Raw genomic sequence first — 27,593 nt, forward strand, 5'->3', positions numbered from 1 at the left:
AAGCTTAGAATCATTAAAAAAATTGCTATGATAATCCTCCTCCACAATCGTATGAAGAGATAAAGAAAGCCAGTTTTATGAAGCTGACGTGAGCCTTTTCTTTATGGCTCAGGGCTCATCGCCCAGTTCTAAAAATGTCGTAACCCTAAAGTGCTTCACTGTTTGTTTTCAGTGTTGTGGCCCCTGCCTACGTTAGCCAGGGAAAAGGGTTAATTGATTATCTGATGAGGCTATAAATTACCATTAAATTAATGACAGCTTGGCCGCCGTCATTAAATTGCATTAGTAAATAACGCCCGTTGGCATGTGCGTACACTCGCTCTAGCCCCCTCAAACACACACACACACACTCCATCCCTTTCTGAACTGCTTCAAATAAGAGAGTATCTTTTCGTATATCAATTAACGGCTGCTGTGTGTTTACGAAGTGTCAGGATGATGAAGAGCTGGCACTGTTGGGCCTGCGCCAGAGCAAATGAAGGGCCACGTGTGAAGCTTGCGTCACAGCTTATGGTGCCTATTAAACCGGGCAGTCATGCGTCTCTGGAGCTGAGAAAATGCTCAGAGACAGCCTGCTACCGTACAGTCCTCACTACACCACTGCAATTGATTGTTTGGCTGCCTCAGAGTCTCAGATGCCCTGCCTCAGATACTCTTATTTGATTTCTTAAACTCCTGTGGACACACTGAACTACCTAGTTGGGGGAATAGGGACCTTCAGCGCTCAGCTATTTATTTTATTAAATGTTTGTTTTTTTTAATTGATTGGAACCTGTAACAGACACGTTTCAATCTAATACTCACTCCTTAGACTGCTAAAGAGTGAGTTCTGTCACATAGAGCCTGTATAGTGCAAAGGTTAAGGATTGTCATTGTCATTCTTTGCCTAGTCTTCACTTAGTTTTCCTCCTGCTGAGTCATACTTGCCCTAAAGTCAATTTATGCTTGATGCACACCTCCCCAACTTGGTGTCATTTTGACGCAGACCACAACGGAAGTGATTGGTCCGCTGTCGGACAAACACGGATCAGGTTGAAACAAAGAAGCCCATAAAGTCGAGTAGGTATTTGACTTTAAATCGTGACTTATAAACCCTACAGAGCACTGATTAGCCAGAGAAACCTGTCAATTACTATGAAATGCAGAGCTCCAGCACAATTTGCTTCTTGTAAAATCTCAGAATGTTACGGTAGCTTACATATTTATTTTTATCCGACTCAGAATGGCAGTTTGTAACATTACCTCAAGGTGTTTTGAAGAAGTTTAAACGCTCCTTAGGCAGATGATCAATGAAAATCTCCAGCGAAAGCCAAACATGCAAAACTGATCTGTGAGAACTGGGGCGCTGAGTCATGTTCAATTCAAAAAACAAAAACAACACGCAAATGCACAACACCTAAATTTACCTGCAGTCGTTGTGGCTTTTGAAGCTTGCAGTTCCTGTTAAAAACAGGGTTTTGTGATGTCACCAGCTCCATTTCGTGGGGGGAGTTGTGCTAGAGGAAAATCGTTAAGCTAAAAGTGAGTGAAGCCGAATCAAGTCGACTCAAGCCGGTCCCACACTGCAGAAAAGCACAATAATACTATTTCACCACTACACTGTGTACTACATAAGGTTGAGGAAGATATATATGATTCAGCAGAGCAACACAGGTGCCTCAGTGCAGTATAAACACTCATGATGTTGAAGGGCACCTGTGCAGGCTACAGTTTAATCTGTGCCATGAGCCATGAGTGAATTGGCCTTTAGTCTAGTATGCCAGAGGTCAGTGGGAGCATATGGTCAACACATGAGGTATGTCTAACGTGAAACTCTTTGTGGAAATTTAAAAACAGAAGTTGCCTTTCACATGATGTTCAAATACTAAAACAAACTAAATAAATTGGACATAGATTGCAACTTTGCACATCCTCCAAAACGGATCTCAGCTCATGTCCACTGTCAGAGCGCCAGGTCCGTGCTGGATCCCCTCCCAGAGCCTTGAAGAGAGTTATGTTGTTTTTAGAGAACTAACGAATTTTCTCCAGAACATTAATGACATCGGGGAGTGTTCCTCCTCACAAGTGAAGCATTCCATCTCCCCCATCCACCTTCATCAAACCCTTAATGACTCCCCTGCTCTGTCTGGAGCAGCTCCAGTGTAAATAGTCTCCTCACCCTCTACATATCGCTGGGCCTAGAGACTTTTCTCCAGTTGCCTTAGAAGACTCAGAGCTTAACACTTCAACCTTAATTCACACTAATCAATAACTGATACAGTTGGGATTCTTCTGTGGTTTTTGGGTTGCTCTACGAACATTTACACTACAGTGAGGCACACACAGATCAGCCATAAAGCAAAGTAAAACCACTCATACCAGAGCAAAACATATTTATAACCCGTTTATTCTTGTGGTTCCTGTTCGCACAGAATACTATGTCCTTTAGCACAGACCATGACAATGCCAATGTGTTTGTTGACCTACAGGTGCCCCAGCAAAAGCACAGAGCCTTAAATATAGCATATTCGTGCAGTGGAGCTAGAGGGGTTCATTTGCAGCATGTTATATTTTCCTTGATGGTGCGCTGGGCAAAAGACCAGAAAAAATAGATTGGTCTGTGTAGGTTTTTGTTTTGAAATGGAAAATAGAAACTGGGAAATAACCTATTATTCTATTTATGACTTGGAAAAGAAATTGCAAGGAAATAAAACCAGGAAAATCCTCCATCTTTTGTGATTATTAGGGCTGTGGTTAGCACAACATGAGACACTTTACATTTTAGGCTACTCTTCTCTGCTGTTTACAAGCTCAGCAGGACAGCTCTAGAACCATACTCAGACATACTTGAACTTAGAAATCGGCATCTATACATAATCATTAGCATTGGATAAACCAAGACACTATTCATTTATCTCTGGATCTGGCACTGAATTCAGCCACTGATCAACTGAGCAAAGACCCCTCCACTGATAATGTATCCTTGGTTCCAAGAATCCTGAATGGAACTGGTTAAGAACCAGAACTCTTTTGATGGAAAAGGGCTATAAAACACTGCCACCATATTGTCACTGCAGTGCTGACAGTTATCTACCGCCCATATAGTACCTGCCCTATCTATAGTGGTCTGTGTGGTTTCTGTTTATTAAAGAACAGGGTGAAAGGAGGCTAACAAGGTATGCATTCAATGCTCATTTTGAACGGAAGTGTAATAAGAAGGATGGTTTGGACTGTATATAAAGGTGCCTTGTAGGGGTGGACGAGTGTATATTTATTTTGTGGGGTCTCAAACAGTCACTCAGACTCACAGGGAGCTCACAGGCCAGTACAAGAGCAACACGGCAAAAGTAAATGTTATTACAAGCCCCAGTGGAGTCGGCCCACAGAGCTGCACATATATCCGTCCCTGTGTTTGCTAGATGAAAAGAGGTGGTTTTATGTGATGGAGAAGGAGTAGAAAAAATAGACATAAATTCATTTCCGAAGCCATGCATATTATACCTCAGCACTTCTTTCTTTACATGAGAGAGTCAGTTCACAGAGCTCGCTGGATATATCACATTTTCTTTATAGAGGAAGACCAATAACTTCAGCTTCATATTGGAGAATATGAACTACCTTTTCCTAATGACTCCCAGTTAAAGCCCAATTACAGTGGCGCATTAGTCACGATAAAGGGAGCAAATCAATGACGGAAATGCTGCAAATTCCTTCTGCTGCACTATGCTGTTATTAATAGCTCTTTTTCCCTACTCGCATATTTCTGTGAATTGACTTTCAGAGGTGTCTCCCACTGCATGAGTTGTGATGTGGAAAAGAATTTCCGATTATTATTGACATTTCTTCAAGGTTGTCTCTCTTTCTCTCTCTCTCTCTCTCTCTCTCTCTCTCTCTCTCTCTCTCACCCACTCACTCTCTCTCTGTCTCTCTTTGTCTTAAGACATATGAGAATGTATGAGAAAATTATACAGATGTTTTGACCTGATTTAAATCATTTTATCTTGCTCTGTATGCAAATAATTTGATTTGTCTCAAGCATGATTTCTTTAAGCGAGCAAAATTATCTGCCAATTACATCAAAGTAAAAAAAAAAACATATTGTAGCATTCTTGGAATATTTAACAATGTGCAACATATTCCCCACAATAATTAAAAAAGGATAAAGTATCAGAGCATTACTTACATTTAAGAAGGTTAACCCTTTTTTGTGCATTTCTCTCTCTCTCTCTCTTTCTTTCTCTCTCTCTCTCTCTCTCTCTCTCTCTCTCTCTCTCTCTCTCTCTCTCTCTCTCTCTCTCTCTCCTTTTGCACATCCCGTTCTATACCAGTTGGAGAAATTGGAGGATTGGAGATCATTTAAGTGGGTTTAAGATCTGGAGGCGAGGCGGCACAGTTCGATGAACAAAGTGCGATTTACAGTTTCTGGGGTTAGTAAAAAGAAAATAGCCGTGTAATTTTTATGAAGTTATAAAAATCAGCGAAGCAGCGAGTACTCGGGTAAGAAACGTTGCGCTGTGACTTTAATTCAGCGTGTGTTGAAGGCCGGTGCTGAAACAAAGCTGAAATTGCTATTTCCTTATCCATTGTTCTGGTGACTTTTTCTCACAACATGTTCTAAAAGGCTTTATCGGCGTTCCCTCTTATTTTTTGGCCCTGATGATGACAGAATTGACCCGGCCGAGTGGAGCGCAAATTGTTTTTGACCGAGGAAACGTGGGAGAGTCTTCTTTGTGCGTTTTTATTCAATCAATAATAAAAAAAAAAAATCAAAAAACAGAGCTTTATGTGAAAACTCTTAAACAATTCAGCCTTCAGTTCTGCACAGTTGTGCACTCCTTGCACAGGCTATGAATGCAGTGAGGACACTCTTAGGCAAAACTATTAAGCTTTAATTAACATGAAAATCACAAGAATTAATCATAACACATAAAGTAACTTTGCATGGCATACATTTCCTTTTAAATGCTGAAGTCAAGTAGACAGCTTTTTTCAGAACCAAGAATCTCTATTGATCCAATCAGAGCTAATGACTCCAAAACAGTTGAGTCAACCAAATTCTAAGCAAGTTTTAACCAATTTTTATATTATAGGATATTAAACTCTATAAAAATTATACTCTATCTGGTCTGACTTGGTCAAAGATGAGCCTGATGACATGAGCACTTCTTGGTGGTGTGAGTAAAGACTATTGATTTGTTGGAGTGTCAAAAAATGTCTTGTGAGCCGTGTGAAGAAAAAGCCATGCTGTAATATTCATCTGTGCTCCAAAACCTTCCTGCAATATTGTACTCAGCATTTGTGTCGGCTCCAATGAAAAACTAAATATTTTTGCCATTTTAGGCTTGGGATGATCGCATTTCCTATCAGTGCGAGGAAAAAGGGAACCTGTTCATAACCTAATACTTTGTTTGTCTGTCTGTTCTTTATTGATGCACTGGGTGTGACTGTTTGTAATTTTGGTGACATGTTTTGTCATAACTGAGATCAGCCCCTATTGCTCATTAAATTTTGCACTGCCCTCCTGCTTGTCACATCCAACGAGCACAAAGAACAGATCTCCTGCGGCACTGTTCTTAATCAAAAAGATACTTTCATTGTTCTACCAACCTTTGTTTGCATTTTAGTCACATCAGTCAGGTGCATTCCTATTTTATTCCTTAGTAGCAGTCTTTTTGCTGGAGCTCTCTGGGACACACTCATTGTTATTCTGTGCTGTGTGACATCTCTCTTTACACACATACACACACACACACACACACACACACACACACACACTGAAAGATCAGTGGATTAGGAACAATTACAGACTGTAGTCCACCTGTTTCTCTGCATACTTTCTTATCCCCATTTTGTACTGAGAGCTGCAGTGACACTGATGTGTGATGTTTTAGTGTGTGTCACTGTTGGACTGGAGTAAAGGACGAGCTACTGTCTCTGACTTTACATCTACAAAGAGAACTGACGAGGTAGATGTGTCTAGAGTGGGCAGTGAGTGGATGCGAGTAGCACAGATGTGTCTGATCCACTAGTACCTGTTCAACACACACTAACACACCACCAACACGTCAGTGTCGCTGAGACTGATCCACCAAACCATACCTGCTATGTCATGGTGCTGTGGGGGTCCTCATCACTGAAGAGCAGGGTGAAATAAGGATGAGAAAGTATGCATAGAAACAGGTGGACTACTGTCTGTAATTGTAGAACTCCAAAGTGCCCCTCTATGGTTAGTGGAGCTGATAAAATGGGCAATAAGTGCAGATACAAGGTAGGTGTTCCAAATCTAGTGATTTTTCCCTGTGTGTATGTGTGTGTGTGTGTGTGCAGACATACTTAGAAATTACTCCAACTAGCTCAATGGTAACCATATGAGGTCTCATTGCTAAAAGTGTCCTCTTCATACATGTATAAAAGAAACCCCAAAGCACTGTGGTTACTTCACTTACTGACACAAATAAATAAAGGAGCAAGAGCCAGTGGTTTCCATCGTGTTATAGTACAACCTCTCCTTTTAGCAAGCAGAGGCACACACAAAGAGTGTTTGTATATTTATTATTATTATATATTTTCACTGATAGTTTCCTTTAGGAATGACACGTCTCTGCAAAAAAAAAGAACAAAAAAAAATCCATAACATTCATTAGTAATCTGCCAGAGAACTCAATAATGCGTCTCAAACCTATGACCTGAGGTCAAATGCGTCAAGCTTGACTTAAGATGTTTTCATAAATGTCACATTTTCCTGCTGATGGCTTGTTTATGAACAATTAGTCACTTGCATTAGCATACTTTGCTAAACAACCCATGATGGCTTTATTGTGCCATTTATGGGGCTTTACAATTCCACCGGTGAACATGTTAAATGGATACAAAATAAATAAATAAATAAAAAATAAATAAACAAGCCCTGGAATGGCCAGATACTTATGGATTTGGATTGAGTTTTAAGGGCCGGAGAAAATCGTAAGTTGGTTTAAGAAGAGGCTCTGCTGTCAATTAAGCGCCGGAAGTTGCTGTGAGTGCAGCACGGGTTTCTGTAATAAGATTTGGTGCTGTGTGTGATATTTCAATCTGGTAATGCCCCTGGAGCACAGTAGAAAACATGGCATGAATATGAGCCTCGGCTCATGACGCATTGGAGTAATGCTCTGCATCTGCAAACACTACTCCCTCCAGTGCTCTCTCGCGCTCTCTCTCCCTCACTCTCACACACACTAGCACTCATACACTTGCTCCAACCCAGGTTTATGTCTTTGTTTTTACTGCAAATGAGATGAGCATGTGTGTTCAGAGAGTAATTAAAGCATCTCCGGCCACTCAATTACTCTTGCTCTCGCTGGCCCCTTGCTTGTGCCGCAAATTCTAGTTCTTTTCCGTTCCCCATTTCAGAAAGGCACTGTTGTGGCTGGAAAATCCGAGGAGGGTTTCTCTGCTCAGGTCTCCTAGCAGGAAGCTGGGATTGGTATTCTGCAAGCGTCCCTCACACTGAGGGCTTCCTCTGAGCCTCGGCGCCCAAAAAAGTCACGTTCGCAGTTTTCAAAAGCGTCCGACAAACCAACAATGACATTGAGCCAAAATTATTTATGGGAGGGAGATAGGGAAGCAAAGTTTGTCTTCAGAGGAGAGAGTTTTCACAGAGGTGATTCAACATCCACAGATGTCAGCCACTACACTCGTCTCCCCACTGCGACACACATGCACCATTGTGCCTTTTTAATGCAAGTCATGCCATATGGATGAAGCTGGTTGAGACCAGTGGCTGATTTGTGCTACCTCCTCAAGAGAGTTCAGTGAGGGAGACAGTTCTGTCACAGACGTTTCTCCTCAAGGTATATAAGGGAGAGTAGAGCTTTGGAAGGTAGATTTCAGGAATTCTGTTATCAGGTGGATTTTATTGCATGATGTTTTAAGGCACTAACTTTACAGGGAGCCACCCTTGTGAATAACAGACAAAATCTTTCAGACCCCATTGAAACAAAACAGTATGAATCAGCACAATCTCAGGTAAAGGTACATCCTGAACAACTTTTAAAGACCAGTTCAATGCTGAAACGACTCATTGGTGTTTCTCATTGTTATTTTTCATTTTCTGATATAATATGAAATGTTCATGATGACCAACAAAATGGACCAAGAGTAACCCTCCAAAAAACATAAGCTAAAACCATATAGTCATTTGTCATATAGTTATGAGTGAGAATTGCTGTAAAGGCTTCATTTCAATCCCACTGTTTAAAGCAGAGATTTATGCAGTTTAATAAATCATATATAGGTCAACAGAATTATTTATCTGCTGTCATTTCTCAATAAGAACCTGCAGGTAATCTAATGAGGGGGGCTTTTTTCATTGTGATTTAGCTGTCATGTTTTTAACTCTTTGACCTGATCCAGCAATGCATCACAATCAATCAATATTTAACATTTTAAAAGCATTTAGGAAGACACGTTGCCAGTTTGAGGCCAGGAATAATATTGAGCTTTAGTTTTAAACAGATGTCAGAGGAATGTGGTTTTGAATGTGGAATGTAGATGTAGCCTTCATAATATTATTACCTTACGCACTAGGGGAAAAACTGTACAGTGCTGCTGTTATTTATATGTATTTATATGCTTGATAGGGTTGATGACTGTTAGTCATATGTAGACCAGCTGCTGTGCTGTCATACATGCATCTATCACAGCAAAGGCTTTTTAAATGTGGGTTGTGAGAAAGCTAGGACAGTGAAAGTGTTATATATGAAACACTGGTTGCTTTAAGTGTGGCCCTGGCTGCATGGAGAATGTTTATTGAAAGCCATGTATTGTAGAGAACGTTTAAGATTTTGAGTCTATTTTTCCTGTTTCCTATAATATTCCAGCAGCTACAAACATAAGAGTTAGTTGTTGTAAATTGTGATTGATCAGATCCAAGTGAGGGTACTGCACTAACCTACAAAGCTAGCTGGTAAAATGGACCTAAATTGATCAAACTATATAATAATGAATTAAATGCATGTGTTCATTCTCAAGAACTGAATACATTTAAAGCACAGAAAAAAATATATTGGTCACTATGTTTTACTTCTCTCTTTTATAATATGTAAAGGCCAAGACACACAATTATGCTAAAATTAACTTCAGGATTTGCTTTATAGACACCTGCTTATCCAATGTTTCCTCCCAAATCAAGACATTATTATGGTCTTGTGATTTCTGAAATGCAGAGAGCATGTACACAATCATTGAATTGGTGAATAACCGCAGAATCACACATAGTGATGCTGTCTTGTGGTTGGTGCAATCTGCTGTTAGCCCTTGTAGCATGATAGCCAAGTCTGGTGTACAGCCCTTTCCACTTCTGTCATCTGTGTCTTCCTCTCAGAGGCGAGGCCATATTTGGCTCCAGGCCTCTGGGTTGATCAATGGCCAGAGTGGAATCAATAAAACAATAGGCTTTTACCAATGTCTAGTAATGGTTTTTGGTCTTAGACAATGTATGGTTGTACATACTTAACAAATACAAATTAAATACAAAATGCTTAATTAGCATTAGCAGAAATATCATTCATTTATTCATTTATAATCTGTCACCACATATCCAATTCAGGGTCGCGGTGGGTCTGGAGCCTACCCAGAATCACTGGGTGTAAGGCAGGAACACACCCCAGTCCTTCACAGGGCAACACACACATACATATGGACACTTTTGTGTTTTTGGACCTTGGGAGGGAGCACCCAGAGGACACAGGGAGAAAACCGGTGCAGGACCCACAACATCCAGGTCCCTGGAACTGCTTGATTGCGACACTACCTGCTGCGCCACCGTGCCTCCCCAGAAATGTTAATAGTTGTATTTTTATAGTCATAGTATAGTGTAGTTATATAAAAAAATAATCTACAAATCTGAATGATGAAAATGACAAATCAATAAAAAGCAAAATACAAAAATGGGGAAAAAAATAAAACATATTTTAGAGGGCCCTATAGTAATAGCGATAATCCACCATATTTCTAAATGTGCTTGGCACTAGATGTTATGAGGATAGATAGATAGATAGATAGATAGATAGATAGATAGATAGATAGATAGATAGATAGATAGATAGATAGATAGATAGATAGATGGATGGATGGATGCTATGAGGATTTAATTACTTTTAGCCACAAGAGCATTAGTTATATGCAGTTTAACTTATACCAAATGTTGCTAGATGGGTATAGATCATAGTGACCTTAGGTTTGTGTGTGGCTGCTCCTTGCCTTGCTTTTCTATTAAGATAAGTCAAGCTTTGTTTGTGTGTGTGTGTGTGTGCAAATGAAGCCCTGTGTAAGCAAATGATGCAGCTTAAATGAAGTGTATTCACTAAATGCGTGAAACAGGTATGTTCTTATTTCTGGAATTCTTAGAGTATGTACAAATCAGATTCTCATGGGATGCTAAACAGATGTTTAATGAGGGGGAAACCTTTGTGGCACTTATTGATTACAATCTGAGAAAACATGCATTAAAGCTAGCTCAGGTATCTGCCAGAATGATTATTTGAGTAAACGAAGAATGCAAATTCCTACACGTAATACAGATGCCTCCACACAGATGGATTTGCTGAGATAACTAAGAAATTAATGAAGCGTCCCAGCGAGTGTCAGATATAAAAATCTGGTGCTAAAACATTTCTAGCTTCATTGCAGAAACTTCCAGAATGACAATATTCTCATATGACTCATTTATTCAAATGCCTCCATTATTTCAGCAAGGACTCTATCTGTATCTCTGCTTTGAAGTCTGTGTCATGGCATTTTTCTTTCAGATTTGCCTCTGATTTGACCTTTTTTTTTGTTATTTAAACATCCTCTTTCTATACATATTAATCATCTTCTATCTTTCATTTTAGAAACGGCTTCTAAAAAGGACTAACAGTTTAAGCTGGAGAATGTTATTTATTTTAGAAGCTGTTTTTAAAATGACTTTTTTTACAGTCAGCTAGCAATCAGTAAAACAAATGCTTGGATACTGAAAAGAAAAAAAAAAAGATATCTGTGGCAGCTGCAGGACTGTAAGAAACCCAATTGGATGGTCTATCGACCCGAAGTAGAAAACAGAAAATCCACCAATTTTTCTAAAATCCTTCATCATGCAACTTCTAATGATGGTTTGGTTTGGTGTGAATTTTGACATTACAGATGTACTTTTTTTTTTTTTTACAATATTGGTTTCAGGGTATAGTTGCAAATAATAATTGCAAATAAACTGCAATGCAATATATATATATATATATATATATATATATATATATATCTTTCTTTCTTTCTTTTCCTCTAAAATTGTGACACAGTACAACGTGGTGTTTTCAAATTACACAAACAATTACAAAATGACAAAGTGACTGTATCTACTCATGCCCATCAGGTATATGCAGGGTTTTCTAAAGCAAAAATAATGCTTTTTCAAATCTGATATTTTTCTACATTGATGCATTCCACAGCAAACCATTCTGAACCACTCAGAGATTGAATTATGCAGAAAATGTTACAAATTGGTGAAATATTCTTTTAATATTTCACGTTATTGCAAGCCAACAAAGAGCTCATGTTCGTTTGTATTAAGAGCGTTTTGAAAAGCTGCGTGTCCTTAAATATTTAAGAAGATGTGTATTTTTAAAGTGGGAATGCTAATGCTTCTATTGTGTATGTGTCTGTGTGCGTGGAGAGCATTCCAGAACAAAAGTGACTCTGGTCCCAGCTGGGCCTTCTTTCATAAATAAAAGTTTGAACTGAATCTAACTGACGTGAATAGAACTCAGGAGGAGAGGAAGCACAGTCCAGTGAGGTTGTTTTTTGGTCGGTAAGCACCTTTGACTGCGGTAATAAATGTTTGGACAGGTGGGGCGCGGGAACTTAAAAGGTTAGAGCAAATATTAAATGAGGAAAAGGTGCCAAGCTGTGATTTAGCAGAAAAGCCCCAAGGGGCAGCTCCTGCCGGTGAGGATGGATCGGGAGGGAGAACAGGGCTCCTATGAGAACATCCATTTCCCAGTTTTTTTTCCTTTTCTTTTCTTTTTTCATTCTCTCTAGTATTGGTCGCCTTTGGCCCTACGCGCAAACAGCTCAGAGGGGAAAAGATTATATTAGGTTAGCCTGTTGTCTACCATCTGCTACTGGCATCATTGATCCTCGTTGATTAACATTATTTACTAATATCCATGAATCTATAGTTCAGTTATAGATGCCGCTGGCATTGGCTAAATATTCCTGTTGAATACAATGAATTTGTAATCTATGAGAAAACCTCCCTTGCCCTGTCTCCCTTGTTTGTGTTTGGTCGGTGTAGCAGAGGCACCATCGATTTGTTTCAAGTGACCAATCTATTTAGAGCCCAACAACTCATTAGGACAACAACAGAGACTAATAACTGCTTTAACCTCTGTGTATGTGGCGCTGTTAGTAATGGGGGCAGTGTATGCAGTTAGCTCCTGAATAGAGGCCAGTCATGCATTATATAGATTGTTCAGATAAAGAGTTTAGACACATATTCAGGTAAGTATACATTTTACACTGATGTTTTGTGTATATTCGGAGTACAAATATGTTTTAAAGTGTTTTATTTTTGGTAACATTTAATTGTATTTCAAAGCTTAAACATTCTCACACTCTTTTGTCAAGTACTAATTGTTGCGCAGTGTTAAAAATGACAATTATCATTTTATACAACAAAAAAATAATGGCATGTGAGAAGAATTTATTCAACACTGCTTTTGAATTCCAAAAAGCTGCAAAAGCATGTGCATCAAGTACATGTGTATTTGGTTTATATGACTGAAATATGATGATTACTGGAGCAGGTAGTGTCGCAGTCACACAGCTACAGGGACTTGGCTCCAGGTGACTGTCTGTGAGGAGTTTGTTGTGTTCTCTCCGTGTCAGCATTGGTTTCCGGGTGCTCCCAAAAACACACGTTGGTAAGTGAATTGGTGACTCAAAAGTGGCCATAGGCGTGAGTATGTGAGTGAATGTGTGTGTGTTGCCCTGTGAAGGACTGACACCCCCTTCAGGGTGTGGTCCTGCCTTGCGCCCAGTGATTCTGGGTATGCTCCAGACCCACTGTGACCCTGAACTGGATAAGCGCTTACAGATAATAAATTAATGTATGAGAATTGCCATTTTTAGTACTACACCAAAATTAACTTAACATGACCAAAGGCCAGGAGAGTGTTTGAACTTTGAATTATTAATGTACGTCACACAAAAATGCTTTAAAGCCTATGTGCACACCAACTGTATACATTTATTTTGACAACCAGACTTTACTGACAATGGTTTTCAGAAATGTCCACTATGTTAAGGTTCACCCATTGCTAAACTAGACATTCAACTGTGTATATACAGTACAATCCCCATAGAAAAGCACTGAATGATACACTAGGAGGGGTTGATTAAGCCCTAAGGTCACCATGACCAGGGTCAGTTATAGGGCTATAAGTCTCCATAGAAATATTTCCTAGTTCTCTGTACTGCTAATAAATGCCCCATGCTATATGCTACAAGCTATAAATACATATCAGCATTAATATAAAAAGCACATCTCTAAGCAGATATATACATACATAGATACTGAGAGTGATGTTGGATTACATCTCTGATAACCCTAATACAGACCCCAATAGTGAGTGGTGACCCCCACCCTACCCCGAATCAAGCTGTTGCTACGTGCCGCGACTGTGATGAATAGAGCTGTTCAAGTTCACTGAGACTCTCACTGAATAAAACATGACTGGGCTGTGTGCATCCTCCAGGGAGAATATAATGTCTGTCCCAGCACACCACTCCCTCCTTCCCCCTTCCCCTGCCAAAGTGACTCACAGTTCAGGTGCTCGTGTTTGAAGCCTTGAAGTCTTAACCAGGGGATCTGAACGAGGGCCTGGCTGCATGCTCTTGCAGCGGCTTCCAGAGACGTGCCGGAGGGTGGGGGGTGAAGCAACACTCAGGTGAGGTGACATTACTCCGCTGAGGAATGTAGATTAGGCTAGATTTTCCCTGCCTGACTGCGGAGGGGCTTTTCTGAAACGAGCGCTACAGTAAAACGCTCAAGTAATTGCCTTGTTGTTTCAGACATCTACAAAAAGAATACAATACTCAGGTTGATTGCGCCTGTGGAAAAACTAGGGGGAAAAAAGTGGGGATGCAATGGATTTGATCTTGAGTTTGAAAGCCTCTCAAATTTTTAAACAAATTCACATTAGAGGAAGGATGAGAAGTACAGTACAGTAGGTTCATATGTGGTCTACATTTTAGGTCTCTGTTCAACGAAGAATAACAAAAAGCACACTAGAGAGTGAGAAGAAGTGACAGGTTCAGAAAGCAACTCCCTAAAGCTGCTCTAGTAGCATCATTCGTAAGAGAAAACTGCAGTGATTTTAACTTAAAATTCTTCAGCATCCTAAGACTAAAATGATGGGGTATTTGCTGAGGAGTTCTTTAGTTGATCAAGTTCAACAACTGTTCCATTTCACTTTCCTATTCTGCAGCAAGTTAAAAGTCAAAAGGCCAACATGCACAAACAATCACAGACGGTGTACAGATTTGGCTTCTTTTGAGACCCCACATTTTTTTATAAATCACAGCCATTTTGCAATCATCACTTCATTTATGTTCTGCCGGCGCCATACTGCTGCCAACCGAACACAACACAACATGACAATCTTGGGTTTGATTCCCACAGTGGGTAAGAACACTACATTAGACCAATAAGAATCATTGGGCATGACTCCTAATGCTACATTTTCCAGTCTCTGTAACATGATTACATGAAGTTGCTTGAAATAAAAGTGTTTGCCAAGTGCCATACATGTAAATAGACCCCAATGATTGCCATTTCTATCTAAACTACAGATGGTTGTTTATCTTATCTACAATTTGTGTGTTTATGAGTACAGACAATGATGAATTACATGATATATATATTTTTTCCACACTTTAGAAAAACTTCTACTGAATAAAGACAGGCCAAAATGAAACCTACTTCACTGGCAAATCCAGCAATCCATATGGCTAATTTCACTGAAAGGATAGGTGTGTAAACATATGAATGTAGCTCCCAGATGGGAAATAGCATTCTCTGTGAGCATGGCCATGCATCTCATAATTTATTCAGTTCCATAACACAAGGTGAGCTGCACCAATCTCTAACTTAATCTAGTCTCTCTCTCTCTCTCTCTCTCTCTCTCTCTCTCTCTCTCTCTCTCTCTCTCTCTCTCTCTCTATCTCTTTCTCTCTTTCTCTCTCTATATATATATTTCTGTATTGCTGCTGAACTTTGCTGGCCAAATGGTTGCATTCATATTGAAATTGTTGGGCTCATGCAACGTATGATAATATATAAAAGTCAATGAAATATTTATATAATGCAATATTTTTTAAGCATAGCATAAGGGGCAGTGTATATAAATATTATAAAATTGTATTATATTCACTGTTATGATTATCTTACCTATTATACCTATACCTATTATTCTGGATGCACTACCTTCCGTTACTATGGAGTAATCTAGCCCATTTGGACACATGTGCATAGCTCATTTGAAGTTGCTGGTTTTCTGCAAGAGCAGAAAGTGTGTTACTGAAGGGAAGCCATTCTGAGGGTGTTTACAGAGAAATACATAGCGAAGAGAGACCTCACAGTGAGGTATGGATGCATGTCCTCTCTAAGTCTCTAGCACTGAATATAAATATATGGAAAAATACAGCAAAATGCTGGCAGTCTACTGCAAAATCCATGTTTTCCCCCATTGATTCTCCATCCACTGTGACTCACCACAGACTTTTGGGATCACTTTTGGGATTCTGGCATGACCACCAGCATGGAAGAGGCTTCATCTGTCTTTCAGCTTTCAGTTCTATTTCACAGTATGATATATGGCACCACAGATGTGACTGCCATCACTGTGGTCGTGAAGAAAGTCAATATGTCAGAGTATTGTCTGGAACACCACCTCTGGGAATAAAGCAATTCCTCTCTCACATCATAATGTGCAGTAGCCTCAGATAACCTCCCTCTCCCATCTCTATATATCGGTGCTTCTCGCCTTGCTCCATCTACTGTTTGTTTACTGGAGAGCTGAGATCCCAAGGGATGAGGTGGTTTACCCAATAGCCAAGTAAAAACAGCACTGCTCTATTCCACTGGAGGTAGATCAGAAACATCTGGCCACTCTGTGAACCCGCAATACTTAAAAAAATAAAATAAAATAAAAAGATAAAAGATAAAAGAAAAATTAAGATGCTAGCATCAGGGCTCCTACTAATTTGGTTGATTGGTGAAGATAAAGACTAGTAATAGTGGTGAGTGGTGGAGAGTAGGCCTGATCATTTAAGTCATTGGTGGAGCTCCTCGCTTGAGTGCATTGTTAAAGCAGCTGCTGCATTGCCAAGCAACTGTGGGGCATTGGATTAATCCAAATAATTGTCAGCAAGGCAGATGGTTTGTTGCAGAGGCCTTGTGGCTTTTATTTGGGAGATTATTATTGGCGCCGAGGTCTGTTATTGCCCCGGCCCTGACCTAAGTGCGTCCCACTGGTAATTTCTTCATTAGTGGCTTGTGATTCCAGCAACATCCCTAGTTTCACAGCGGGAGAGGGAAGCCCACTTAAATTGACACGAAGGTTCTATTGCCAAGCCTTTCCCAGGAGCCCAGTGCTGCATATCTGTTCTATAAAACATCTGATTAAGCTAATCGTGTCCCTGAGCACCATCCTTTTAGTGGTACAACATCAACAGGAGCGGGGATGGTGGGCATCCTTGCTGGCCTACAGCTATTTACCAGGGGGGGTTATCTGATTCTGTAATATAGGAAATATATAGAAAAGATTTCTGTGTACTGGTATGACCCCATCTATGCTGAAGCTACATCCTTAATCATAGCATCATGTGCTCCTCCTGAGTCCCGGGTTGCATTTTATCAAAAAAAAAAAAAAAAAAAAAAAGATTTGGGGCTAGAACTCCAGCAGAGAATATGGAACATTTCAGACCACCCCAGGAGGTGAACTCTTGAGTTCCTGCTGCTTTGGAGCCCAGGGTTAACGGTACAAAAAAATACATATAACCTCTACTTGAGGAAAAAGCCAAATCAAACAGAGTGAGGGCAAAAGTCCCTCAGCTTTCTTCCACAGCACAGAAGCCAATGTGTTTCGTTATCATACAAAAGCTTTTTCAGTCCTGTGTTTTGTTGCGGACACGGATGCAAGCCCCGAGGGCGTGGACACTGTCCTCTGGAAACAAAAGGCACCCTGACTCTATCTCTTCACCCCGCGTGAATCATCATAACAATAGCTTCTTCGCATCATCTTGACAACACGGCATTAGCTGGCGTGACTCAGGCCTCGATCTTACGACTGCATTAATCAGCCACTCATATTAGCATCAGCGCTCCAAGCGCACAATATCACGAAGCACCTCATGAGAGGAGGAGGGGGCTGCGGGCAGGAAGGCTTTGTGACATCCTGTCCTGGCACTTTTGCACTTCACATTCCAGTTTTGCATATCCCAAGCTCTCACTTCTTACAATGGCGGTGCTGTTTAATATGAATCCATATTTTCGGTGGAGCGTGAATTAAACATGTATTATTCAGAAGGGGCAGTTGTGATCCACACTGGAGCAATACAAATGAATGATTAGCTACAAAGCTGCAGTAATAAATCAGAAGGCCAGAGCCAGTGAGTTCACCGTGTCACAGTTCCCCTAAACGTCTCACATTAGTCGGCTTTAGAGAATCTAATACAGTACAAATTACTTTGTCTCAAAAACACGACCTGCATAATATGAGTTGTTGCTTTTGTTTTATTTTTGTTTTTTTCACTAAGGTATTTTTACAGTGAATGACCAATGCTATATAAGTAAATAAATAAACTTTGCTATTGTTTTTAAGACTATTTTTTGGATTGTTTGCTTCTAATGTATGATATAGCAAAAAAAATGTCCTTCCACAGGTTTCCAGAGGCTGCAGAAAAACATCAGGGTCTGAATTAAAAATGGCTTCACCTTAACATAAACACAAACAGTTGAGCTGAGTCATGCCCCTGGGCTTTTGTGTAAATAATGAATGACAAATTTATTGTTTGTGCTATGATACAATTACCTTAACAGCTAATATTCTGGCAGCGCTAGCTGCAGTTGGCCATGTTGCTATGCTCAAGAGGCAGGAAAGTGGACAGATTTGATGTATTGTAATGCACCAGTACCTACCAGTACCTTGTTTTTAATAAGGTTTTACCAGCAATGAAATTTCAGAACCTCATAGTCTTTCAGTGAATAATTTGTTGTGAACCAAAAAATACATTTCTCTGCATTTACTGCAATAATGAAAAGTCTGGTTTAGAAACAAAAGTGGTAAATGATTAAAAGCCAAAAAAAAAAAGTCCAAACAGGACAATTTATCTTTTTCTCTGTGTTTTCAGCCAAGCAAGCTTTACATTGGATAGGCCTTCAGGAGCCTAACTTAAAACATGTAGAAGAGTAACTACAAATCCACCCAGTCCCTCAAAGCATACAAAGTCAATTATGAGTTGCCAGGATTCAATCAGTTTTTAGAAATGAAAGACAAGGATTTTTTGGTCAACAACTGAATTTAAGTTGATTGAACATAAGCAGTTTCAAAAGTCCTGGTTAAATAATAAGTGGCCAAAAATATGCATATGTCCCTGTGTTAGCTTAGCACTAACATGCTATTAGAAGCATACACAGTGTGTACTACACGAATAGAATGGATATAACATCTGTTGCAAAATGTGAAATTGCACTGATGCATTAGTGTGTTTCTCATCGTATGCCCTACTGAAGTCTATAGGAAGCAATTATTGTAGCATATTATTTTAGTAGCATGCTTTTCCCCATAGGATATGACTGAAGCTTTTTAAAACAGAAAGAGGAAATTGCATTTTAAGTGGTTTTATTGAGGAAAACATTGACCTTTCCTATAATTTGAGTCTGCTTTTACAACAATAAGAGTCAATACCAAACGTTGTGTGAGTCATAGTTCCCATTCACTTTAAAGAAGTGATGTTTGATCCCAGAAACCTGCACAGTCGAGAGAAAGAAAGAGAGAGATGGTGAGAGAGAAATTTAGAGAGAAGGCATGTTAATTAAGCCTTAGTTTGAAAGCAAATATGATGCTTTGAGCTGTACTTATGTCTCTGGTGAGGATTAGGCCAATAAAATGTTCAATCAGAGGATCGACCTGTATAGAGAACATCTGTTTACACTCAACCATGCAGAGACAAAAATTGTTGTGTGTGGGTGATAAATGAGGAGCAATCCACTCCTGTTTGTTTTGTAAATCAGGGTTTATGGATTGCATGCACTGATTAATCTGTGAAATTTTACTAAATACTCCATCACTCTAAGTTGCTTTAGCAGAAATCCATATCCTCACAAAATGTGCTAGAACAGAGTCCATTGCTGTTCATAAGTGCATTTTCTATGCTACTTGAAGAGCTTATAATGGACATCTATAGAATACTTAAAATAGTTCAGATGCATGAGCAAGACATTATATTTCATATTGTCGCTGTCCAATAAAAAACATAATAAATAAAAAACATGAAGCTGTCCTTCATATTGTGTGAAAATTTCATGATGAATAGACCAATAGAAAAGCTCCAAAATGACTTGGAATTAAATCTTTTGTACCTTAACTTCCATTGAAAGTTAAGAAGGTTTAATTCTTGTCCTGTAAAGTTGCTAATTTTGGAGATACATTATTTTCATTGAACAGGGACAACATACTATAAATGAGTCACAGTCAAACAGAGTTAATGTAAGAGCACTGGTCTTATTCCGTCTCTTGTTATAGATGCCATTCATTATACAAACATCATAATAGGTTCTGGTGCTAAGACAAAGAGCAGATTATTTTGGATATGAGTTGAGTGTTATTCAGAGTGATTCCAAACAGTATTGAAATTGCTTCAGAGTCAAATGAAGGCTGACATTATTTTGAAGCCTGGTGTACACTCCACAGTGAGGATGTGGTTGATTTCTTATTTAAATTGTGTATTACACCTTTAAATGGTGCAGCGTTTATAATGCACCAGAGAATAACCGCTACAACATTTAAGGCAGAACAGAAGAGAAGACTTAGAAGATGGAAAATAGAAAGAAGAAAACAAAGCTTAAGTGGAGCAGACCTGTCAGTACTGACCTGTTTATGACAAACCAGAAGAGAAAACTCAAACCAGGGATGAATGTGGCTGAGAAACCCAGATATCACTTTGAGTGCTGCAGAAATTGTTCGCCACAAAATGGCAGCTGACTTTCAAGCTACCAGACCTCTATAAATTTCTGCCTCTGAAATTCACTGTATTGGGCTGGATGATGTACTCTGACTCACATGTTTGCTATCACTGTTCAACTCTCATTTTTAGCCACATTAAAGGCATATCATTCTGTTGCTGATTGTGTTTTTAAGCCAAGAATTGGACTGTTCAGATCAGTGACCAATCAATTTTCCCATCCATACTGTAACATATTCTTATTATGAGTGACAGCTAAAAGCTGCTTGTGGAGAATACGCAATTAATTTATTGAACTTGGCCTTTCTGGATGCCTTGCCCAGTCTGTCGCTACAGTGTCTATAAATAGTAATTCATCAAAGGCATGTGTTTGTTGCTCTGCTAATTACTTTTGTCAGAATCATTGAATGCTGCTTAATCTGCACTTACTGGTCTTGAACTTTTCTAAGAAACAAAAAGAAACTCTGGTTTTAACAGTCTAATGAGATTTAGCTGCAGGAGAATACTTTGTGATTAATGACTACTGAAACTAGACTAAAGTACTATAGCCCTGAAACAGTATTTGACACTGATGAATGTGACTAGAAGGATGGCTGTACTGAATAAATGGCCCATTATGTCTGCACAACATACAGTTCCGTAATCATTAGGAAGGTGTTGGCCTGCGCCTGACTGATATCATGGAGGTGCACAATATGTCGATGAACAGCAAACCTAAAGATATTCAAATCCAGACTTCAAATCTAGTTCCTGAATTCTGTGTTGGCTTTAAGCTGCGAAGCAATAATACCAGCAGTTTCATTAACTATCAGTCATTACACACTCCAAGACTGCAGTGTGGATTCAAAGTCCATATTGAAGACTTGTGCCCTGAACAATCATTCATTTATTTATTTGATCATTTTCTGTAACCACTTCATCCTGGCTGCAGTGGATCCAGAGCCTACTCAGAATTACTGGACACATGGAAGAACACGTCAGATTGGAAGCTTTCTGACCAATCACATAACTTTATTTATTAATGTTTGTGTTAGTTTACTTTGTTATGGATATTTGGCCAAATAAAGGCATTCATATGATCCAATATAGACTGACAATTTAATATAAAATATTACAGACCAAGGTATGTCCCATCAATAATCCACTGATGTGATTATAATTAACTTTCTGCTTTTGTAATATGTAGTAGTATCCTTAGAGTATGGGAGTTCCATAGCAATAATATTCACTATTCAATTCTATTGTTTAGCAGAAGGTCTTCCCTGATCCCCAGGGCTCACCGGACAGTCCATATTTTTGTTCTATAATGTCAAATTCCGTCTCTCAACCAATACTCAGTACTCATCTCTACACAGCCACCATGTAGTAGCCAGTAGCAAGCAAGGCAACACAGTAAAGTTCACATTAGAAAGGATTTTACACTATACAGGACATGGTAAAGTAACTGCACCACAGAGCAAGTTATTGAAAAACTTAAAAAAATGACTTGGGATAAAATCTCTTTTACATTGACTGCCATTGATTATTATTTTGTGAGCTACATATTTTTAATTGCACAGTGATTATATACAATCTTACACATATATGAATATAGGGTAAGCAAAAATCAGAATGAGTACATTAGGCAATGAGGTTAAACATGTGCATGAAAATCCATATTTGCAGTAACTAAATAGACCTATGCATTGTGTATGTGACTCAGTCAATCCTCCTCCATCTTCCAACGCCCCCTGGGAAGAGTTGAGGAGCCTGATGGCTCAGGGGACAAAGGATCTCCTGAGTCTGTCAGTAGAGCAGCGTCAGACTGTGACAACAACCTGCCATTGAACTTACTCCTCTTTTCCATGATGGAGTGTGTAGTGGATGACCATTATCATCTGTGATGGAGAGCCTCAAAAAGACACATTTTCTATACTGTTAATTCAAGATTGAGTACACAAGTTCAAGGGTGTATGTACACTAGCTGTACCTTTATTATGATTATAGCAGCCTTATATATGTGGACTAGCCACAGGGTAATAATTCACTCAATTTGTGAACATCTGTGTGCATTGTTTTTTGGCAGTATCATAAAATTAATTACAAAAACCTCAAATATTAAATGTGACTTTTAGGGCAATATATTTTTTTACGCCATACATCACTCCATATCACTCAACATTCAGTAAAACTAAACCCACAGTGCTGTTCCTGTACAGATGACTTCATTTACTTCAGAACGTTAATCGCCATCTCGTTTCCCAGCAGGCCGCATTGGCCCAGGCGCTTTTTATGGCAGGGCTCAGTGCGACTGTAACTGCACTTACTCTCCTCTCATCCATGCTTTTGTACATATGTTCCCACCAAATGTGATGTTCATTATCAGTTTAAGTCAGTGTGGGGAGCGAGGGGTGGACCGTGAGCATGTGCTTGAGGGAACTATGGAGATCTCTCCCTTTTCCCTCACCATGTAATTAAACACATCACTCACATAGCTGGTCTGTGTGTCTGAAGGGCTGCGATTAGTGGACTAGGAGTTTGAGCTGTAAGGGCAAACCAGGGCAAATTGAGTATAGTAGTATTTATACAAGAACTGTATAAGCTATATTACCAAAAGTTAGGTGACACCTGCTCATCCAGTGTTGTTTTTTTTATATATATATATGTGTATTATTAATAATAATAATAATAAAAATGTGTTGCAGATGCAGCATCTACTCCTCTAGGAAGATGATACATTAAATAGAGAGAGTGAGAAAGACAGACAGACAGACTCATGCCAACTTAACATTTACTCTGCCATGTCTAGAAGGCCCAGTGATGACCTTTTAAATTAAGTAGATTTAGTTGCCATCTAGCTTAATGTGTACAACCACAAACACACACACACACACACACACAAAGGAATGTAAGATAAAATTCAGATACAAACATTCATAAACTGCTATTACAAATGATCGTAGCTATATATATATACCATACAAATCACTCACACATTTTACTTTATAGAAAAAAAAATCTTATATTTCTTATTTGTTTTATATTATTATTTTTTGTGTATTTACTGTGATTATATAGAATTTATACAAACAACATGCTTACGGAGTATATATATATATATATATATATATATATATATATATATATATATATATATATATATATTCCTTCTTACTGTATCTGACACCATGCTGCTGCATTATGACTTGACCATGCAAGGCTGATAATATGAGATTGCCATTATTTCATGAAAAAATCCCATCTGCATGCATAAGAAACCACAAGCATGTGTCTTTTCCAGAACTCACCAAAGATTATGCTGAATGTGAAACAAGTAACAAAGCGGTTGTAAAGGTCACCTGTCTTAGCCCAGCAGTTGAGTCACAACAGCATGTCTCGAGTCATTTAAATAACAGTGAAGTGTTGATCCAGCTGTAACATTATCTTATTGTACAATCAAGAAAAGCAATCTTAGCCATTGAGCAGGGTCTGGAATAGCTCAAGAGTCAGGAGACATCATTTTCCAGTCAGGTTAGTCTAGTCTATGATCCATAAATACATACACTCAGCACTATGAAGTACACTGTAGCTGACTGATGCAATCACGGTTAGAAAAGTTTTGCTAGCACATAGACACATAAACTAAACTTTATCAATAACTATGACTAGTCTACATTCCTCCATATATATACTCTCCATGTATATATTTTTGTCACTAAAGGTACAAACAGTGTAAAAGTACCAGTAACAATTTACAATAAGCCTTACTAAAGCCTTACTAAATGGTTAGGTAATGATACATTTAATTATTAAGTAATATTAATAAAAAAGAACTAGCATTAACTAGCATACTTTTCAGATATTATAAAATCCTAAAATAATGTTTGTTCTTGTTTACTTAATGCTTATTACTGTCTTATACCTGCCTTAAGAAATTTACTTAATGTACCCTTAATATAAAGTGTTACCAGTGTACTTTTAAAGGTAGAACAGTGGTTTTAGAGTCCAGTTTTTTTTTTTTCCTTAAAGGTGCATTACACTATCTTCTCTAGATGGAGAGGTGAATATTTGTAAGCTTTCTTTAGAGATCTGTGTCAAATAAATGAACAGAAGTCCTGGAAATGAAATTGGGTGTATGAAATTAACACAACTTAAAATTACAATTATTATAGAATGTGGTGCAGTTCTGTTCTATAACTAAAGGTACTGAATATGTGACAGTTTTTTTTTCTGAGAGTGCCAACTCTTGTTGGCACATAATACAACTGAAGCATTTGGCTTTCTACAAATGCCTTCACCATACAAAACATTATATAATGTAGATTATTTATCTGGGAGGTTATTTAAATGGAATGGAGTTTTATCGCTCTAGAGAAAGAGAGCAGGAAGTTGATGCATAGAACTTCATAATCCATATTTTTTCCAACTACACAATGCCAAAAAGTATACATCCACACAAAAGCTATTGTGTCCTAATATAATCTAACATATCATGATTACTGGGGCTAATCATGTATGTTGATTGTTGATGTTTTTCTTTTTTTTTTGACAGCATTTGAAAATAGAACCTGGTATTTACGTAGTGTAAAAAGTTTCAAGGTAAACAGGATAATAGAAATAGTCACAATTATTATGATTTGTTTATTTAGATTTTTTAATATCTCATTTATAAGGTTGAGGATATATTTCCCAATGTTTTGTTCTGACAGCAAAAGTCACAGTGACTTTTTGGCATAGCATCGAGGCTCTGATGATGTGCAGAAGAGGAATAATGATAGCTTGTTAATCGGATGAACCTGGAACATGGCCTTAACCAGAATATCAGTCCAAGGCTCTGATGCTAATATTGTTTGTGGTGGAGATTTGGCTTGCATGAGCTTGGGATCTGACCAAGGGTGAGATGTTGCAGCTGTAAGCCTCCAGTTTGTCCCTTTGAAAGAGATTTCATATCCGCCCCTTCGTTTGCCTACACACAGATCAAGGACGTCGCAGCACAATAACTTTTTTTGTTTTTTTGACCGAGCGGGGGAGTTTGTTTGATTATAAACAATTGAAGATTGGAGCTAGTTTCCTGTTGTGAATTGATAAAATTTCATTAAGGGCAACATTTCTTTCCAAAGCATCTGTTTACCAAGAGGTGGGTGCTCTACAAACTTTCCTTTCTATTTCATATTCCTTCCAACCACAAAACACACAACAGCTATTTTTAATATACACTATATGACAAAAATGTTTGGGTTGTTAAATAGTTGGACCACATTTACTGCAGCTTCTACTCATCTGCAAAGGTTTTACAGTAGATGTTAGAAATTACTGTTGAGATTTTGATTGCGTTCAGCCACACCATCAGTGAGATCAAGTACTGACATTTATTGTGGATCACAGACACCACTCATGCCAAAGACATTGGATGGTGCTCTTCCTAGTGGATTACGAGTGCGTACTAGGATCTTAGGCTCCAAGAGGACAGTCACTACCCAGACTGGGACTTCAAGAAAGGGTAAAAACATAACTTTCACCATGACCTTGAGCCAGTGCCATCGACAACACGTCCTCGTCCTCCAGTCAATGAGGGGTCGTTCTCAACGCTGCAGTGGCACTGATATGGTGATGGTGTGTTATTGGGTGTTGTGTTGGTAAAAGTGGATCAGACACAGCAGTGCTGCTAGAGTTTTTAAAACCTTAAATGTGTCCTCTGTGCTCAGTGGTAGTCCTAACTATTAAAAAGCAAGGTGGAAAGGGGATAAGTAAGTATTCCTGTATGGAGCTGATAAAATGGGCAATGCGTGTAGATACGAGGTAGGTAAACACACACACACGCACACACACACACACACACACACACACACACACACACACATATATATATATATATATATATATATATATATATATATATAAACCTGCCTTGCTTGATTCTTTGGCCAAGAGTATCAAATAGTGAGTGAAAAATATTGTTCACTTTAAAGCTCGAGACCATGAACAAACCTTTTTGACAAATATTGATTTTGGTTTGGGTTTGCCTGCCTTGTGGATTGTTTTGACATTTCTATCTACATAATCTGTTTGGGGCTCAGCTGCTACTCATCCTACAGCAGAGAGCGTAGGTGTGTGAAAGAAGTTTTTCGTGTGACACAAGAAAAACCGGGGTTTTTTAAGTGTGTGTGTGTGTGTGTGTGTATGTGAGAGAGAGAGCGTGAGAGAAAAAAGAGGGGGGAGCAGGGGGGGGGGGGGGGGGGTGGCGTGGAAATGAAGCTAAAAGCTGAGTCACTAACCCAAAACCCACCGTCTTCCTGGATCACTGGCAAATTAATCTGAAGTGATACGAGAGGCAAGGGAAACCCGGACAGCTTTAAAAACTGCTATCTGACACCGCCTCTCTCTCTCTCTCTTTCTATCTCTCTCTCTCTCTTTCTCTCGCACACACATACACACACACACCTACAAACCCTCTTATTTCCACTCTGTCACTCCTTTACTTGCTCTATAGACACTCTAGTGGCTCAGCAGTGTGCTCGTTGAAAGTGGCCTGAAACTATCTCTCTCTTATTTTACTTCAACTCTCTCACTCTCTCTCGCTCTCTCTCTCTCTCTCTCTCTCTCTCTCTCTCTCTCTCTCTCTCTCTCTCTCTCTCTCTCTCTTTCTCTGAGAAGAAATAATGGTTTGACAGAGGATTTTTGCTTGTGGATCATACAACTGTATTATTTGGAACCTGTACCCCTTTAAAAAGACCTCTTACTTACGCCATTCTCTCTCATGCTTGTTGATTAAACCCCCCACAAATGGGCTTTTCTTTTAATCTCTCTCTCTCTCTCTCTCTCTCTCTCTCTCTCTCTCTCTCTCTCTCTCTCTCTCTCTACTAGGATATATAGTAGCATCATAAAGTTAAAATCTTGACTCACTGGCCTCTCTTCCTCCTTACAGGACTTCACAATATGTTTTTATTGCTCAATCATTCATTCATGTTCTGTAACTGTTTATCCAGTTCAGGGTTGAGGTGGGAATCACTGGGTTCAACCCAGAATCACTGGGTTCAAGGCGGGAACACACCCTGGAGGGGGTGCCACACACATATTCACTCACACAATAGGTGACATCTAGGGACTCTTTTGAGTAGCCAATTCATCCACCAATGTGTTTTGGGTTTCTGAAATAGTTTTGTAACAGCTAAACAAGACCTATTGTTGAGTCCAGTTCTGACCCAGTGAGCAAGTAGACTATTTTGATACACAGAAATAATCATATTTAGACACACTAGTATTTCAGATGTTTGGAATATATACTAATCTTTATTTATAATGAGTGTATTTATTGCACAATTGCTGATTATACCCAGCAGGGAAGAGCATCCCTCATCTAAGCAGCAGTAAACATT

The 27,593-nt window shown here is 39.0% G+C and overlaps 1 protein-coding gene across 2 annotated transcripts in view; it reads left to right on the forward strand.

Annotated features, from left to right (window-relative positions):
* The window catches only part of grid2 (glutamate receptor, ionotropic, delta 2), a 599,368-nt gene that overhangs the window by 124,598 nt on the left and 447,177 nt on the right, over positions 1–27,593 (forward strand). The gene's annotated exons all lie outside the window — the stretch shown is intronic.

Source organism: Hoplias malabaricus, chromosome 14 (genome assembly GCF_029633855.1).
Source record: "Hoplias malabaricus isolate fHopMal1 chromosome 14, fHopMal1.hap1, whole genome shotgun sequence".
NCBI classification, from domain to species: domain Eukaryota; kingdom Metazoa; phylum Chordata; class Actinopteri; order Characiformes; family Erythrinidae; genus Hoplias; species Hoplias malabaricus.